Below are 14,388 nucleotides of genomic sequence, written 5' to 3'. Positions count from 1 at the left end.
TTTGTTTGTTAATGATATATTTTATGAATATGCGTAGGGTTCTTCACAAGTCTGTAATATTTGTCGTCTTAATATTTAAGGCTGAATCTGCAATATTACTATCTTCAGTAGATAACACTTGTTTATTGCAGTGGTCAGGAAAAGTTTTCATCTAAATACATTTTCAATAAAGAATGAGTGGTGTGTGTACAAAGTTGCTTAGTTTAGACTACGGTAGTACAATGCTATTTTCGATTATAGAGCGATACAACATAGATATCTCGTATTATTTTTGTTATCTTTAGTGGATAGCTTCTATTATTCAGTAGAATAATAATAACCAATAATATAATCCAGTAATATAATCCAATAGATTACACTGAATACGGTACTGTCATTCGTTTATACCGTATAGCTTTTATTGTACAGCTATCTTCAGTAGATAGCATTGATTGTACGACTCGTATATCTTATCTTTAAGAGTTGACATCAAATGTTTATAGATATAAAATATATAAACTTCTGTTCCTGTTTGTGCTATCTTCAGTAGATAACGTTTATTGCACACATTAACTTCAGTATGGTATAGCCTAACGTCGCACATTCTATACAATATTCTTCAGTAGATACTCGTAGTTATCTATTTATAATAAAATTCTCAGTACAGTTATATAATATATTATTTTATGTTTTCTTCTTTATTTGCATATATAATAATTATTATTTATAGCATTTATTATATGGATCCTTGCTTTCATTTTGTTGTTTGTATATGATATCTTCTGTAAATCGCTTAGTTTAATGTATACAAAATATATTCAGAAGATACGTTCGTACTCGTATAGTATTGTGATACATTATATTCGTTAGTTAGCATATGTGTTGTATATGCTGTCTTCAGTAGACAGTATTATATTGCACGTGCTATACTATTCTTCAGTAGATAGTATTTAGTTATTATAATGATATATAAAGTACGGTATAGACATCATATATTTTATATGCTATCTTCAGTAGATAGCGATTAGTGTTCTTGTTATCATAAGCTGATAAGTCTATTGCGCATACTATCTTCAGTAGATAGTATACGAGTGCATGTTATCTTCAATTTGTTAATACTGCTGATGGGTGCTTTTTTATGTATGGCATCAATTCATTGCATGATATTGTTTAGATGTTTTATTGTTTTTGTTTCTTTATGTTCCTGTCAAAGTATCGTTTTAACCTTTTTGTTCCACTCAAACTGTTTATTTTGTAATTTTGTCACATTCCTTTTATTCAGTATGATACTTTACATTGCCAGCCGGTATCCGATAAAAATGTACAATAAATGGACCGTTTGTTTTGGCAATTGGATTATTGTTGTCTATGTGGATGTTTGCGAATAACAAGTACTTTTTGTATATATGTATGATGATTTTCATCGATTTTGAATTCGTTTTTGTCTTTGTTTTGTTTCCTTCTTTGCTTGCTCTATCTGAGTTGGTTGTGTCAATGTTTACGTTTACATTTCCCTTTCCATATGCTTTTCTTTTCTTTTCTTCTTCTTCTTTTTTTAAACTGTTTTTCATATGCTTTTCTTGTTATTTTGCTATCAAATACTGAATGATTTTGAATCGTTGTTGTCTTATATATTGCCCCATAGTTTGTAGGTATTTGGGCTTAATTCAGACCGACATCATTTGGCCATCCCATATTCCTGTCCCGTAAAGTACGGTTGGCATCCCTTGAATTTAGTAGCCTCTGAGCACTATTGGGCTTTACCTGGCTTGGACCGACTGTTATAAATAAAGCAATAAATATATGTACATCTTAGTACCAGTTTAAAATTCGATTACACCCACCAATTAAAAGCCACCTTACAATCTTCTTCAAAATAAGAATTAATAATCTTCATTATGAATCATTTCTCCTACGAAAATATTTATATTGATTCGGGTTCAACATTTTATTTTAGCCTGTGGCTTTTTTTATTTGTATAGAATCACTGAATCGTGAACCCCATGTTGAAAATCAAGTCATACGGTGCTTACTATCTTCAGTAGATAGCAGCCATGACTAATGCATGTCAGGCAGGATCTTAATCGGGTTGTAAAGATTTAGAGAGCTTATTTATAATACTTTAAGTATGACGCGGTATCAAATTAACTCGATTCGTGTCTCGACATTCCGAATAATATTATAAAACAATTGTGAAATGTGGCGGTAATTGGAAAAAAAAAGAGTCGCTGGGAAATGTTGCCGACGATGTGTTATGTGTGATTAGCGCCCTCGTGCATGCAATATTGAATTAATCTGTCATAGCGTTAGTTTTATTCTTTGTTTAAGCAAGCAAATTAATACAGATATTCTTATTTTGAAATTATATACACATCGCTCAAGCAACTTAATAATTTTGTGTTCATTGTTTGTTTTCAGTCGTTGAAAATAACATCTTTCAAAACTTTTTTTTATCTTTTTTCTTTTTTTTAAACATGCATCAGTTACAAAGTTTCAAAGTGTAAAATGTACCCAAAACAATATTTGTTAACTTGTTTAAACTTTTTAAACAGTCTTGACTTTGTGGATGTTGTTAATTTGGAACAACTCCTAAAATAAAGATGTCAAACTCACATTTTAGTGGCGTAATGTGAGTTTAACATCTTCATTTTTCTTATGAATGGTTCAAAATTAATAAAATACACAGTTATAATTAACATTCCTAATAAACTTGTTCAAAGAAAAAGTCTTAATTTTGATTTGAATATCACATTATCAATATTTACAAAATGTTGAACTTTTTGCAATTTTTAATTGATAATTTTATTTTATTTCTTTTATTTGTATAATGTTTTAAAGATAACATGCCAATATCCTTTTTTAAATGTTTGTTTAAACGATCGCAACGTGTGGAGATACACGCGAGTCTTAATGGGACCAGACTCAAGGGAAATGCTTAAACCAGACTAAAAAAAAGCCTATAAACATGCTTGACCTATTTGGAAAGAAAAGAGCGAAACAAAATTAAAGATAAAGAAGAATGAAAAGAAGGCCACTCCCAACAAAAATCATGACTAATTTGGGTCAGCCTTTGGATAAAGAGAGAGTAAATTCTGTTGCTAGAGCAACAATTTAAAACAGCATAATCAGAAGAAAGTAGCCGTACTTATTTACACATCGCAAAAAAAACCACATACTGATTTCAACTGTCTACGCAGAAATCCCAATCAAAATCCGCGCAGAGACTTTCCTTATAATCTATTTTCATTTCCTATTTTATTATACACAGGGCAGTGCAAATAGCAACAGTTTCCTGGCCAGCTTAAGGACGTAACTTACATTTGAATTTCAATGTTTATACTTCCTTTTGCCCTAGTGTATATCATTATCATTCCATCTTATTTTCCACTGAAGAAAGTTGTATCCTATGTATAAATCCAAACGATGTGATGTCTTGTATAATTGTACATAAAAGATATAACAAAATAAGCAGAAAGACAGTTCGGTTGCTTTAATTTCGTGATCAAATGCATCCTTTTTGCGTAGGGCATGTATATTATGAAGATTTCAAAATCCAAGAAAGAAGAAAGTATGATGTTGGTCTAGTATGAAACACGCTACACCCTTTTGACTTAAATAGCTCAAGCAACAGTGTCTTGATCTGCTTCAGATCGGTCAATACTTTGGCGGACATGGCCTGTTCTTTTTCCCATTACATCTTCTAGAAGAAAATCAATGCCACATCCTTCTATATACGGCGTAGGCAATCGATTCGCAATCTGCCCTGGACCATCCCACGGCACCTGAAAAAACCAAATAGGACTTTACAAGATATAAAATTTGACCTGCAATGTGAACCATGTTTAGTATACGATTCCTATACGTTGACAACATCAACAGGCCTAGTGTTTTTATGATCAAATTTGCATTCTGTTAAAATAAAGTCAATCAAACGAATACTATCAGAGTAAATCAGTTATTCTTACTTTAATATAAAATTATCAATGCCTTTAAAGGACCATTCAGTGATCCCAACGAAAGTGTAAAAAAATGAGTACAAGTTACTAAAAAGTGAAGGATAACTCGTTAAATAATGTATTTGATCAAATAGATATTTGTCAAAAAAAAAACCAAAAAAAAAAAAAAAAAAACAACAAAAAAACCCTAGGAAAATAGCATTATGGACAAAGTTGAAGACCCATTCAAATAAAAAGTGCATATTTTTTGCTGAAATGGTGGGCATGTCACAACAGTGGGGTGTGCAGGTTGATCTAAAAAGAGATGCAAACAAACAACATAAACCGTAGTCAAATACAGTCTGCCGCCTGGACAACCAATTCTTTAGAAATGCTTAGTCGCGCTAAAAGTCGATCGATACATGTAAAAATCAGCACAATTCAGAGATACACCTTTTTGCTATGAAATTAATTTTCTCGGTCAAATATAAAGCAATATTTTTTTTTCTTCAGTAATGTCAGTTAAAAACTTGGTGCTTGGATATACATTTTTTTTTAAATCCTGGTGTTAAAATTAAGCATCAAATTGTGTCTTTTAGTGTGATATTTTTGATTTTTATAGGCCTTGAATTCGCCTGCGAGCTTTTTACGGAATTCATGTTTTAGCGTCTCAAACTAACATAGTATGCTAAAGAAAGATATTTCCCACCTCTGTAAAGCACATCGTGTGGGTCTATATGTTATAGTTTTGTCAGAATTTCCGTTTTTGTTTTACCCTTTTTCCATTCATGCTCAGAAAATGTCAAACTAAGTAAAAGTAGGCAATGGTGAGTACTTTTATCTCGAGAGCAACCAGCAGAAATAGTCGATATTTCCTTTGTTGTTATCCAGGTCAATTTTTCATTGAAAGCAAATTGCCCGACCAGCGATTAAATCCCCAATTGGGTGTTCTGGTTAAACATGATCAGTAGGAGCGCTATAGGTCTGGGAATTTCTTTGCTATATTGAAGTTCTGGCAACACTATAGCCATGCCGGTATTCCTATTAAACCCAGGGATATCGATCCACAATGCTAGTACTAGCCTTTAGATTTCACGTGTTGATTTAGAAATTTTTTCAGCCGACAGTGAAAGATGGTGAAATCAAAACGGAAATTCTGACAAAACTATGATATATAGCTCACGGTGATGTGCTTTAGAAAGTTGGGGAAAATCCTTCATTAGCGAACTATATTACTTTGAAAAGCTAAAAGGTTGATCCAAGAAAAAGCTCGCGGGCCGAGCTGAAGCCTATAAAAATCGAATATCTTACACTAAATGACTGAATGTCAGGCCTAAGTTTAACACCAGGAAAAAAAAAAAAAAATCAGTATCAAGCATTATAGTTTTTCCAGCCATTTACTGAAAAAATGAAAATTATTGCTTTTCATTTGGCTGAGAAAAAATTTTTACACTGAAAAGGTGTAACTCAAAATTTTGCTCATTTCAACACCAATTTCGATCGTTTGTATTGCCTCATTAAATGACTGAGTGAGCCTTGCAGAACAAAAGAATCGGTTGTGCAGGTAGCTGACTGAATAAGCAAATTAAGCAAATAAAAATATCAAATACCCCTGGTGGGACTCGAACCCACAGTCTTCGGTTTAGGAGACCGACGCCTTCTCCATTAGGCCACAGGGGCTGTGATATATAACTCGTAGGCGCACAGACAACATGTAAGTATTTATTCAAATATAACCAAAAAAAATTATAAAGTAGGCTTATGTCGAACTAAAAATATATTAAATACCCCTGGCGTGACTCGAACCGGCAATCTTCGGTTTAGGAGACCGACGGCTTCTCCATTAGGACACAGGGGCTCCGATATAACTTGTCGGTGCATAGGCAACATGTAACCATTTATTCAAATCTGACCAACAAATAGTAAAGTATGTGAAACTAAAAACATATCAAATACCCCTGGCGGGACTCGAACCCGCAATCTTCGGTTTAGGAAACCGACGCCTTCTCCATTAGGCCACAGGGGCTCTGATGTAACTTGTCGGTGCATAGGCAACATGTAACTATTTATTCAAATCTGACCAAAAAAACAGTAAAGTAGGTGAAAACTAAAAATATATTAAATACCCCTGGCGGGACTCGAACCCGCAATCTTCGGTTTAGGAGACCGACGCCTTCTCCATTAGGCCACAGGGGCTCTGATGTAACTTGTCGGTGCATAGGCAACATGTAACTATTTATTCAAATCTGACCAAAAAAACAGTAAAGTAGGGGAAAATTAAAAATATATTAAATACCCCTGGCGGGACTCGAACCCGCAATCTTCGGTTTAGGAGACCGACACCTTCTCCATTAGGCCACAGGGGCTCCGATGTAACTTGTCGGTGCATAGGTAACATGTAAGTTTTTATTCAAATCTAACAACAATCAAAATAGTAAAGTATGTGAAAGTAAAAATATATCAAATACCCCTGGCGGGACTCGAACCCGCAATCTTCGGTTTAGGAGACCGACACCTTCTCCATTAGGCCACAGAGGCTCCGATGTAACTTGTCGGTGCATAGGCAACATGTAGGTTTTTATTCAAATCTAACAACAATCAAAATAGTAAAGTATGTGAAAGTAAAAATATATCAAATACCCCTGGCGGGACTCGAACCCGCAATCTTCGGTTTAGGAGACCGACACCTTCTCCATTAGGCCACAGAGGCTCCGATGTAACTTGTCGGTGCATAGGCAACATGTAGGTTTTTATTCAAATCTAACAACAATCAAAATAGTAAAGTATGTGAAACTAAAAATATATCAAATACCCCTGGCGGGACTCGAACCCGCAATCTTCGGTTTAGGAAACCGACGCCTTATCCATTAGGCCACAGGGGCTCTTGCAATTAACAATGAGATTGTAAGAAATAAAATACCGTCGTTACGTAATCAGTTTGATCACCAATGAGAAATCGAGGAAGGTGCGGGATTGGCTATTAGCGCAATTTTGCTAATACCTCTATAGCATGAAATTAGTATAATATTATAGAGTCTATGAAACGTAGCGCTAATTGCAACGCTAGCCAAAAAGTGCTAATTCTGCAATTCGCCACTGGCTTTTAGCGCGATTCGCAATTATGTTAAAAGTCTCAGGAAGAAGCGCTAATAGCGCTAATAACACCGGTTAGCGTCAGATGTGCTAAAACGGTAGTAACGGTCATTGTACTAAAATGAAAATACTCTAAGTCTGGGAGACGCGCTATTAGCGCTAATAGCGCATGATAGCGCCATGAGCGCCATTAGTGCTAATATCACCTCTTTGCTTATAACGTTAATATAACAGTGGTCATTAGCGCGTCATTCGCAATTGTTCTAAAATTAAAAAAAAGTCTGGGGAAGACGCCCTATTAGCGCTAACAGCGTTATTAGCATAGTGTAGCGGTCATTAGCGCGTCATTGTGCGAAATATGAAAATATTCTAAGTCTGTGGAAGACACAATATTAGCGCTACCGTATGATAGCACCATGAGCGCCATTAGCGATATCACCTGTTAGCGTCAGATATGCTAATACATTATATTAGCAGTCATTAGCAACACAATTTTTTGTTGATTTTGTGTTGTGTTAAAAAAATATCAGTGGAAAACAATGTTTATTTAATACGAAATCATCGAAATGACAACAAATGATCATCTTTAACACAGTTAGAGGTTTTTAATGGCAAAATTTACCCAAAAATAAACTATACAAAATGATGTGGGATAGCATTAAAAATTTATGTCTTAAATACAGACAACGAATGAGAGAAAAATCCATTGATGTCAAAAATCCCATTATATGTATTTCATTTATTGTATACCACTTAAACATTTATTTGTTTAACCCTTACCGTGCGTGCGGAAAAATGGAAGCGCGTTTTTTTATAGCATTCCTAAATTGTAAAAAAAACCTGCAAGAAATTCCGTTAGTAAGTCAACTTTAAATGATCTGATACATTTGAAATCAACATCATAAGACGAACATATAACTTGTTCAAAAGAACATGACAAAGGTATACGGATTCTATACTATTCGTATTAAGAAGACATGTTTTGTTTCTATTAGACAGTAATCCTCATAGTCGGTGACTTTGTTTTTAATTTTTTCAAACATTAATTCTTGAATAAACACAAAAGGCTACCAAGAACCACTCATCCAATTACATGATAGACTTTGCCTGTTTGTACTTTACACACACGTTTTTGTGATGATTTAATGAAATGTGATAAAATCATATATTCTAAAGTTTGTCACATTTTTGTGTCGTCTGCGCAAATAGAAGATTAATAAAGCGTTGAACTCTTGTCGGTTTCCTGTAAAAATCTTTACCTGTATGGCACCGACAACAATTCCCTTACATATCCTCTGCAGCATAATATGAAATATTGAGTCATTGCTGGAATCAATTTGGAATACAAAACGCCATAAATTGGGAAATTCTTCGACAACTGGGCCTGGAGCGGTAGTCAACTAGTGGATAATGGAAATGCAACACGTCTCAGTGAGATAATGTGTACAGCAGGCCATCGGCGATTATTGGGTTGGCACTACGCAGAGTCAACTTCTAGACTTCCCGCAGATCACTACAGGTTTTGCTGTTTTGGGAAAATTAAAGGTAAAAAAGCACAACATACCTTAACTAGAGATTGGGAACATAAAATATCCCAGAAAAAAACATGGAGAGCTTTTTTCAGTGAGACCCATGAGATGAACAAACAAACAAACAAACAAACAAACAAGATATATGGGGAACTACTTGGTATCTGAGACTGAGAGTACAAGAGCTATTTGGTAGAGGGATCTGAGAGTAGCAGAGCTATATTTGGTAGAGCAATCTGAGAACCTTAAAAGAGCCATTTGGTAGAGCAACTTAAGAACTGCAGAGGAGATGTTTAGTATAGAGCGACATGAGAGCTATTAGAAGAGCTTTTTGGTATGGCGCGATCTGAGAGCCTTAAAAGAGCTATTTGCTAGAGCGATCTGAGAGTCCTAGAAGAGCTATTTAGTAGAGCGAAATAAAATAATGTAGTTTGGCTCCGGAGTTTGGCAATGCGATAATGGTCAGTACGGCCCTGATTTGGTAAAACGATCTAACTTGAAATTGGGACATTTTGAGATAAATCCATATCATGGGTAATGTGAGGGCGCTCTTTCCATTTGTGACATCCTAAAATCACCACCATGCCACCAAATAATGAGATTGTTATATTTTCTAAGACACTAGATCTGTTTAATAATTTATTTTATTCAAAAAGAAAAAACGTCAAGTGTTCAAACATTAAAGCTCTTTTTCTCGCAAGAGTGATTTTAATTTCAAGTTAGATCATTTTACCAAATCAGGGCCGAGTAGCAGACTATCTGTAGTCTTACGACATTCTGCATCTTCAGCATGCATACGGTATGCTATCTACTGAAGATAGCAGTGTAGGTCTATGTAAAGATAGCCTTGAAAAGTCTTTCTATACTGAAGACAGTCCCGCTTTCGACATTAAAGACATTATATTTATACTGAAACTAGCAATGTCGAGACTACTTTGTTTGATATTTGTTGTTTGTTTGTCTTTTATTGGTTTTTAATCATTATGTCGCACACGTGATATAGCTATATGCCAAGTACACTGAACGCGTAGCTTCAACAGGGGGCTGTCAATCTTTAAATATTAATTTGGAATCCTAAATTAATAAGAAAATATTCTGAATAAAGCAAATTTGGAAAGTAATATGTTTTCAGCGTAGCGGATTTTTTTTTTTTTTTTTTTTTGCTATCTACTAAAGATAGCAATAAATCAATATTTTCATTCAACCCTTTTTAAGGTAGCCCAGTCGAAGTGCAAAACAACATTCCAAGCTGAGTTTAATATAAAAAAAATTCATCAGCACTTCAGAAATAACCGAGAACGAACATAAATAGTCAGCTGTTGAGCCACTACGAACATGTTTTCCAATTTGTTTTACAAAAACCATGCGTTTCTTTTAAAGCAGATGAAAGAATACTGTACACTTGCAATAACGTTTAGTCTTGAGTCAAGTCTACGAGTGACACGGGGTCCCTGCCAAGGACATGTGAAACCCGTAATATCGACGTTTGCGACTAACTTGGGGCGATTTCGGGCAAAAAGCAAACGATATTTCGATCTTTTTGTCTGTATTTAGCCCATTCTTGTACTCAGTGATCACTGAGCTCAAGGCTATACACGGTGTAAGGTGTGTTATCGATAGGTGTTTCTAGAAAACAAATACATAAAAAAATATAAAAGGAAAAGAGAAAGGAAACCGATCTTAGAACTTTACATGCGGCGGAGGGTTCATCTTATAGCTCAAAAGCCAATCAAGTATAAATTGTCGTAATATATCTCGGTAACTGTATCTCAAGAACCACTGACCCAATACTGTGTATGTTTGTACTCGTATGAATGTGTTCTTCGATGTATATTCATTTAAAATATATAATTTCTGGTCGTTTCTTTTTCGTTTTTCTTCTTACTCTATACCCTCTGTTGACAGCACTCGACATTCTATATGCCTTGGGTTAATTCTTCTTTAGCATTCATACTTTATTGTTCATTTATATTGCAATGTTGTGGTACTATGAGTGTTCACAATAATTTAAATACAATCTTATTAATTTTGTGTTCTGATTAATAATACCAATTTATTGGTGAGAAAGGAAAAAGAGAGAAAACATACAAGAAAAGTATTGCACTTGAGATGATGGTTGACGGTTCTAATATTTGTGATATTTATGCCGTTTATCAAAAATCTATTTCAAAAAATGAAGAAATGTTATGGATCTTCACTGCTGAAGAAAACACGCCAACAACGTCTATACTAAAGATCTATTAGAAACAAGGCGGAATTTCTAATTGTTCTAATTGGCGGGGGAGGAATATTGCAAAATCGTCCCCTGACTGAGTCCTTTCAAGGACTTCAGCTACATACAGGACAAATGTGGGCGAAGCGCTAAAACGGTTCAAAATTAAACATTTTTGTTTAAAACAGGAATAAAGGGGCCTGTTAATTGCAAATCTTGGTCAATTTCGTCCCGATATTTCGAGCAGGGGGACTTAGTCTCTTCCCACCGGTCGGTACATGTACGCCACTGGTTTGTCGATATACGGATATAACCAGCACCTTGATCGAAACTTGTTTATTTATTTGAAAATATCTTCACGGTATATAGTTAACATTTTGTTTTAGATATATAATTACAAGAAAGAATTGCTTCCGTTCGCGTTTGATTCAAATCAGGGTCCATTCTGAATCGGACAAATCGTTGGCCAAAATAAATTTCTTTTCATCACACCTCAACAACAAAGTTAACAATGTACAACTAATTTGATGTACTGATTTATGACTATAGAAGTAATCAAAACACGATTTAAATAAAACCATGTAGGCTACTTATAATCCCTAAAAAAAGCATCTACTAAAACTTTATCGCTTTTCATATCATCTTTTACAGCAAATGACCTCTCATATGGTTCCAAACAAGTTCATTCACTAGAATCCACAACATGCTCATCTATCAGGGGCACAGTTCTTAAACCCCAATACATTTGTACATTAATTGAATGACCTTTGAAGATTTGGGTACAGAAACTCATACTCTGCAACTTGAGGTCAAATTTAGCACTTTTTATTGTTTAATTGAGGTTATAGAACTATGCCATTGGGATGAGGACAGTGTGGTCCATGGTGATTATAATAAAGGCCTTATGTCCAGCATTCAACTAGTGTTAATTAATCCCGATATACAAGCCAGCACACATCAACAGATGAAAGACAATTCAAGCCCAACTGCTTCTTTGATGCGCTTAATGTCTTATGAGATCGCGTGCCCCGGTACCGATCCTTTGTTATGGCCGTGTGTTGTGGGCATTGAGTGAGGCTTTTGACACGTGGCATGAGAATAATTTCCCACCATTGGATGTTGGTTGACTGGAAGTGACTTGTGACGTGTTGACGTGAACAAAGGAAGAGGGATTTGTTTAAGAGGAAAACGATTGGTTTCAGATGCAAGAAAACATTGTTTTGTTTTTGTTCAGATCCGGCCATTTGTCACGCGTATCTTCACGACATTTTATGACAAATGTTTTCTTCGTCTTTTCTTTTCTTTTCTTTTCTTTTCTTTTCTTTTCTTTTCTTTTCTTTTCTTTTCTTTTCTTTTCTTTTCTTTTCTTTTCTTTTCTTTTCTTTTCTTTTCTTTTCTTTTCTTTTCTTTTCTTCTCTTCTCTTCTCTTAGAAAATATAAGATCACATCTTCTTCTCTTCTCTCTTCTCTTCTCTTCTCTTCTCTTCTCTTCTCTTCTCTTCTCTTCTCTTCTCTTCTCTTCTCTTTCTTCTCTTCTCTTCTCTTCTCTTCTCTTCTCTTCTCTTCTCTTCTCTTCTCTTCTCTTCTCTTCTCTTCTCTTCTCTTCTCTTCTCTTCTCTTCTCTTCTCTTCTCTTCTCTTCTCTTCTCTTCTCTTCTCTTCTCTTCTCTTCTCTTCTCTCTCTTCTCTTCTCTTCTCTTCTCTTCTCTTCTCTTCTCTTCTCTTCTCTTCTCTTCTCTTCTCTTCTCTTCTCTTCTCTTCTCTTCTCTTCTCTTCTCTTCTCTTCTCTTCTCTTCTTTTCTTTTCTTTTCTTTTCTGTCACCGTAAATCTCCATTTATCTCAATTCGTCAATTTGTCTGGTTTTTGTTTGTGTCAATTGTTAACAGTATGTCTCATATAGCCACTTGCAACAAACTTCAAGTTTTATATCCATGAGAAAGGACAATTAATTACGCTTTTTTTTTTTTTTGGCGACAATGGCTTTAATTCAAAATAAAAATTGGCTTTTTTTTTCCCTTGAAAATGTCTGTTTAATTGAAGGATTTTGATCAGATTCTACAATGACATCTTAACGGAAGTGTACCCATATTCTAGACCGGAAGAAGAGACATCATGGAGTTATAGTTCACTAATATCTTTCGATGACTGGTTTGCCTAACTAATCAAGATATAATTATTGATTTATCACTGCTGCCCCTAATATTTGTTGTCATATAAGACGTTTTACAATTGTAAAAACGTTATATATTGTATTCTTTACAATTTATTTGAATAAAAATGAATGAATATGAAAAGTTAGCAAGTTTACCCTGATATTTGTTTCTCTTTGTCATTTTGTCATAATGGCAATGCAATAACAAGGCACTTATAATACAATAATGGAATCATTGAGGGGCAATTACAATTGTCTTATTTAGAGGTAAAGTAGGCTAATTGTTGTACGTAACACCTTTAAAAGCATGCAGAGACTTGAACATAATAATATATTTTTGTTATCTTTTAATATAATAATAATACCTCGTCATCAATCTGTACAATTTGCCAATAATGATTCGATAAACTTCATTAAACATGAAATAAAAATGACCTAAATTATTTCAGTGTGTTTCTTAGCCGCAATCACGGGACCATGAAACCGCGACTAATGTCTTTGTGTGAAACGTGGTGATGAGATTTCAAAACATCGGGATGAACAAATTGGAAATGAATTAGACAAGCGTGTCTAATTTTAGTGCTTCATGTTTTGATCAGTTCAAATTCTGGAGCATGTATGAATATCTATAGTACACAAAAATCATACCAATATATTCATCACTTTCTCCAGGGATGTGGGAGTAGACCTCTCACATCCCTGCTTTCTCCAAACTTAACAGCTCACTGAGTTGTTTTTTTAAAATCGAAAGTATCAATAAAGGATCAGTACACGTTTGTGCTCATTTATCCCCATAGGCACCACCGGCTAAATCATCGTCTTCTAAGAACCTTTTTGATTGGTTACAAGAAGGGCCATGTCATGTTTTGAGCCAATCAGAAATATGGTAAGAATTTGCTGAGATGTAAAAGCTCTATTTCGATTGGTAACTCAGATGATCATATCATGTAATTAACCAATCAGGTGCACTGTAAGAAAGGTGGTAGTGTCCATGATGGGTTAATAAGTTTTTACAGTTTTCAAATATGTTTATGAAAATACGAAGTTATACCACAAGGCGAAAATATGATTATTATTATTACTATAATAAGATGGACATGTACAAGCTTGACTCTCACACGTTCTGGACGAAACAATTGAATTATACTGTCCATTATGAATTACAAAATACAGTATTTCAATTGACAAAGGAAAGTAAATAAATAAACACTTACGGTTAATAACCTGTATATTTGAAAGCAGCCATACATTTCATTTAATCAAGGAAATTTATTTTGTCGGCTCCTTCTTTGATGGTAGACATTTTTGTTGCGTCTTAATGAGTTAAATATGTTACACTTGAACATCAACAATGGGCATTGTGCCCGATATTATAAAGGGGACTTGAATTATATATGAACAAATAAGAAACACGTTGCATTATCAACAATTTGATTTCTGTGTGGTTTGAAACTGGTAGTGATCCTTGTTTATTGTCCATTTCTTTAA

The 14,388-nt window shown here is 34.5% G+C and overlaps 7 non-coding genes across 7 annotated transcripts; all 7 read right to left on the bottom strand.

Annotated features, from left to right (window-relative positions):
- Positions 1 to 5,521: 5,521 nt before the first annotated feature.
- Trnar-ccu (transfer RNA arginine (anticodon CCU)) lies at positions 5,522 to 5,594 on the bottom strand. Its single transcript has one exon. It is a non-coding gene; the product is annotated as a tRNA-Arg (tRNA).
- Positions 5,595 to 5,867: 273 nt separating this feature from the next.
- On the bottom strand, positions 5,868 to 5,940 carry Trnar-ccu (transfer RNA arginine (anticodon CCU)). Its single transcript has one exon. It is a non-coding gene; the product is annotated as a tRNA-Arg (tRNA).
- Positions 5,941 to 6,037: 97 nt separating this feature from the next.
- Trnar-ccu (transfer RNA arginine (anticodon CCU)) lies at positions 6,038 to 6,110 on the bottom strand. The gene has a single exon. It is a non-coding gene; the product is annotated as a tRNA-Arg (tRNA).
- A 97-nt stretch (positions 6,111 to 6,207) lies between these two features.
- Positions 6,208 to 6,280, bottom strand: Trnar-ccu (transfer RNA arginine (anticodon CCU)). The gene has a single exon. It is a non-coding gene; the product is annotated as a tRNA-Arg (tRNA).
- A 99-nt stretch (positions 6,281 to 6,379) lies between these two features.
- Positions 6,380 to 6,452, bottom strand: Trnar-ccu (transfer RNA arginine (anticodon CCU)). The gene has a single exon. It is a non-coding gene; the product is annotated as a tRNA-Arg (tRNA).
- Positions 6,453 to 6,551: 99 nt separating this feature from the next.
- On the bottom strand, positions 6,552 to 6,624 carry Trnar-ccu (transfer RNA arginine (anticodon CCU)). The gene has a single exon. It is a non-coding gene; the product is annotated as a tRNA-Arg (tRNA).
- A 99-nt stretch (positions 6,625 to 6,723) lies between these two features.
- On the bottom strand, positions 6,724 to 6,796 carry Trnar-ccu (transfer RNA arginine (anticodon CCU)). The gene has a single exon. It is a non-coding gene; the product is annotated as a tRNA-Arg (tRNA).
- Positions 6,797 to 14,388: the final 7,592 nt, after the last annotated feature.

The sequence above is a fragment of the Amphiura filiformis genome, chromosome 16 (genome assembly GCF_039555335.1).
Source record: "Amphiura filiformis chromosome 16, Afil_fr2py, whole genome shotgun sequence".
NCBI lineage: Eukaryota > Metazoa > Echinodermata > Ophiuroidea > Amphilepidida > Amphiuridae > Amphiura > Amphiura filiformis.
The sequence above is the reverse complement of the archived record's forward strand: the minus strand, read 5'-3'. Positions and strand labels throughout refer to the sequence as shown.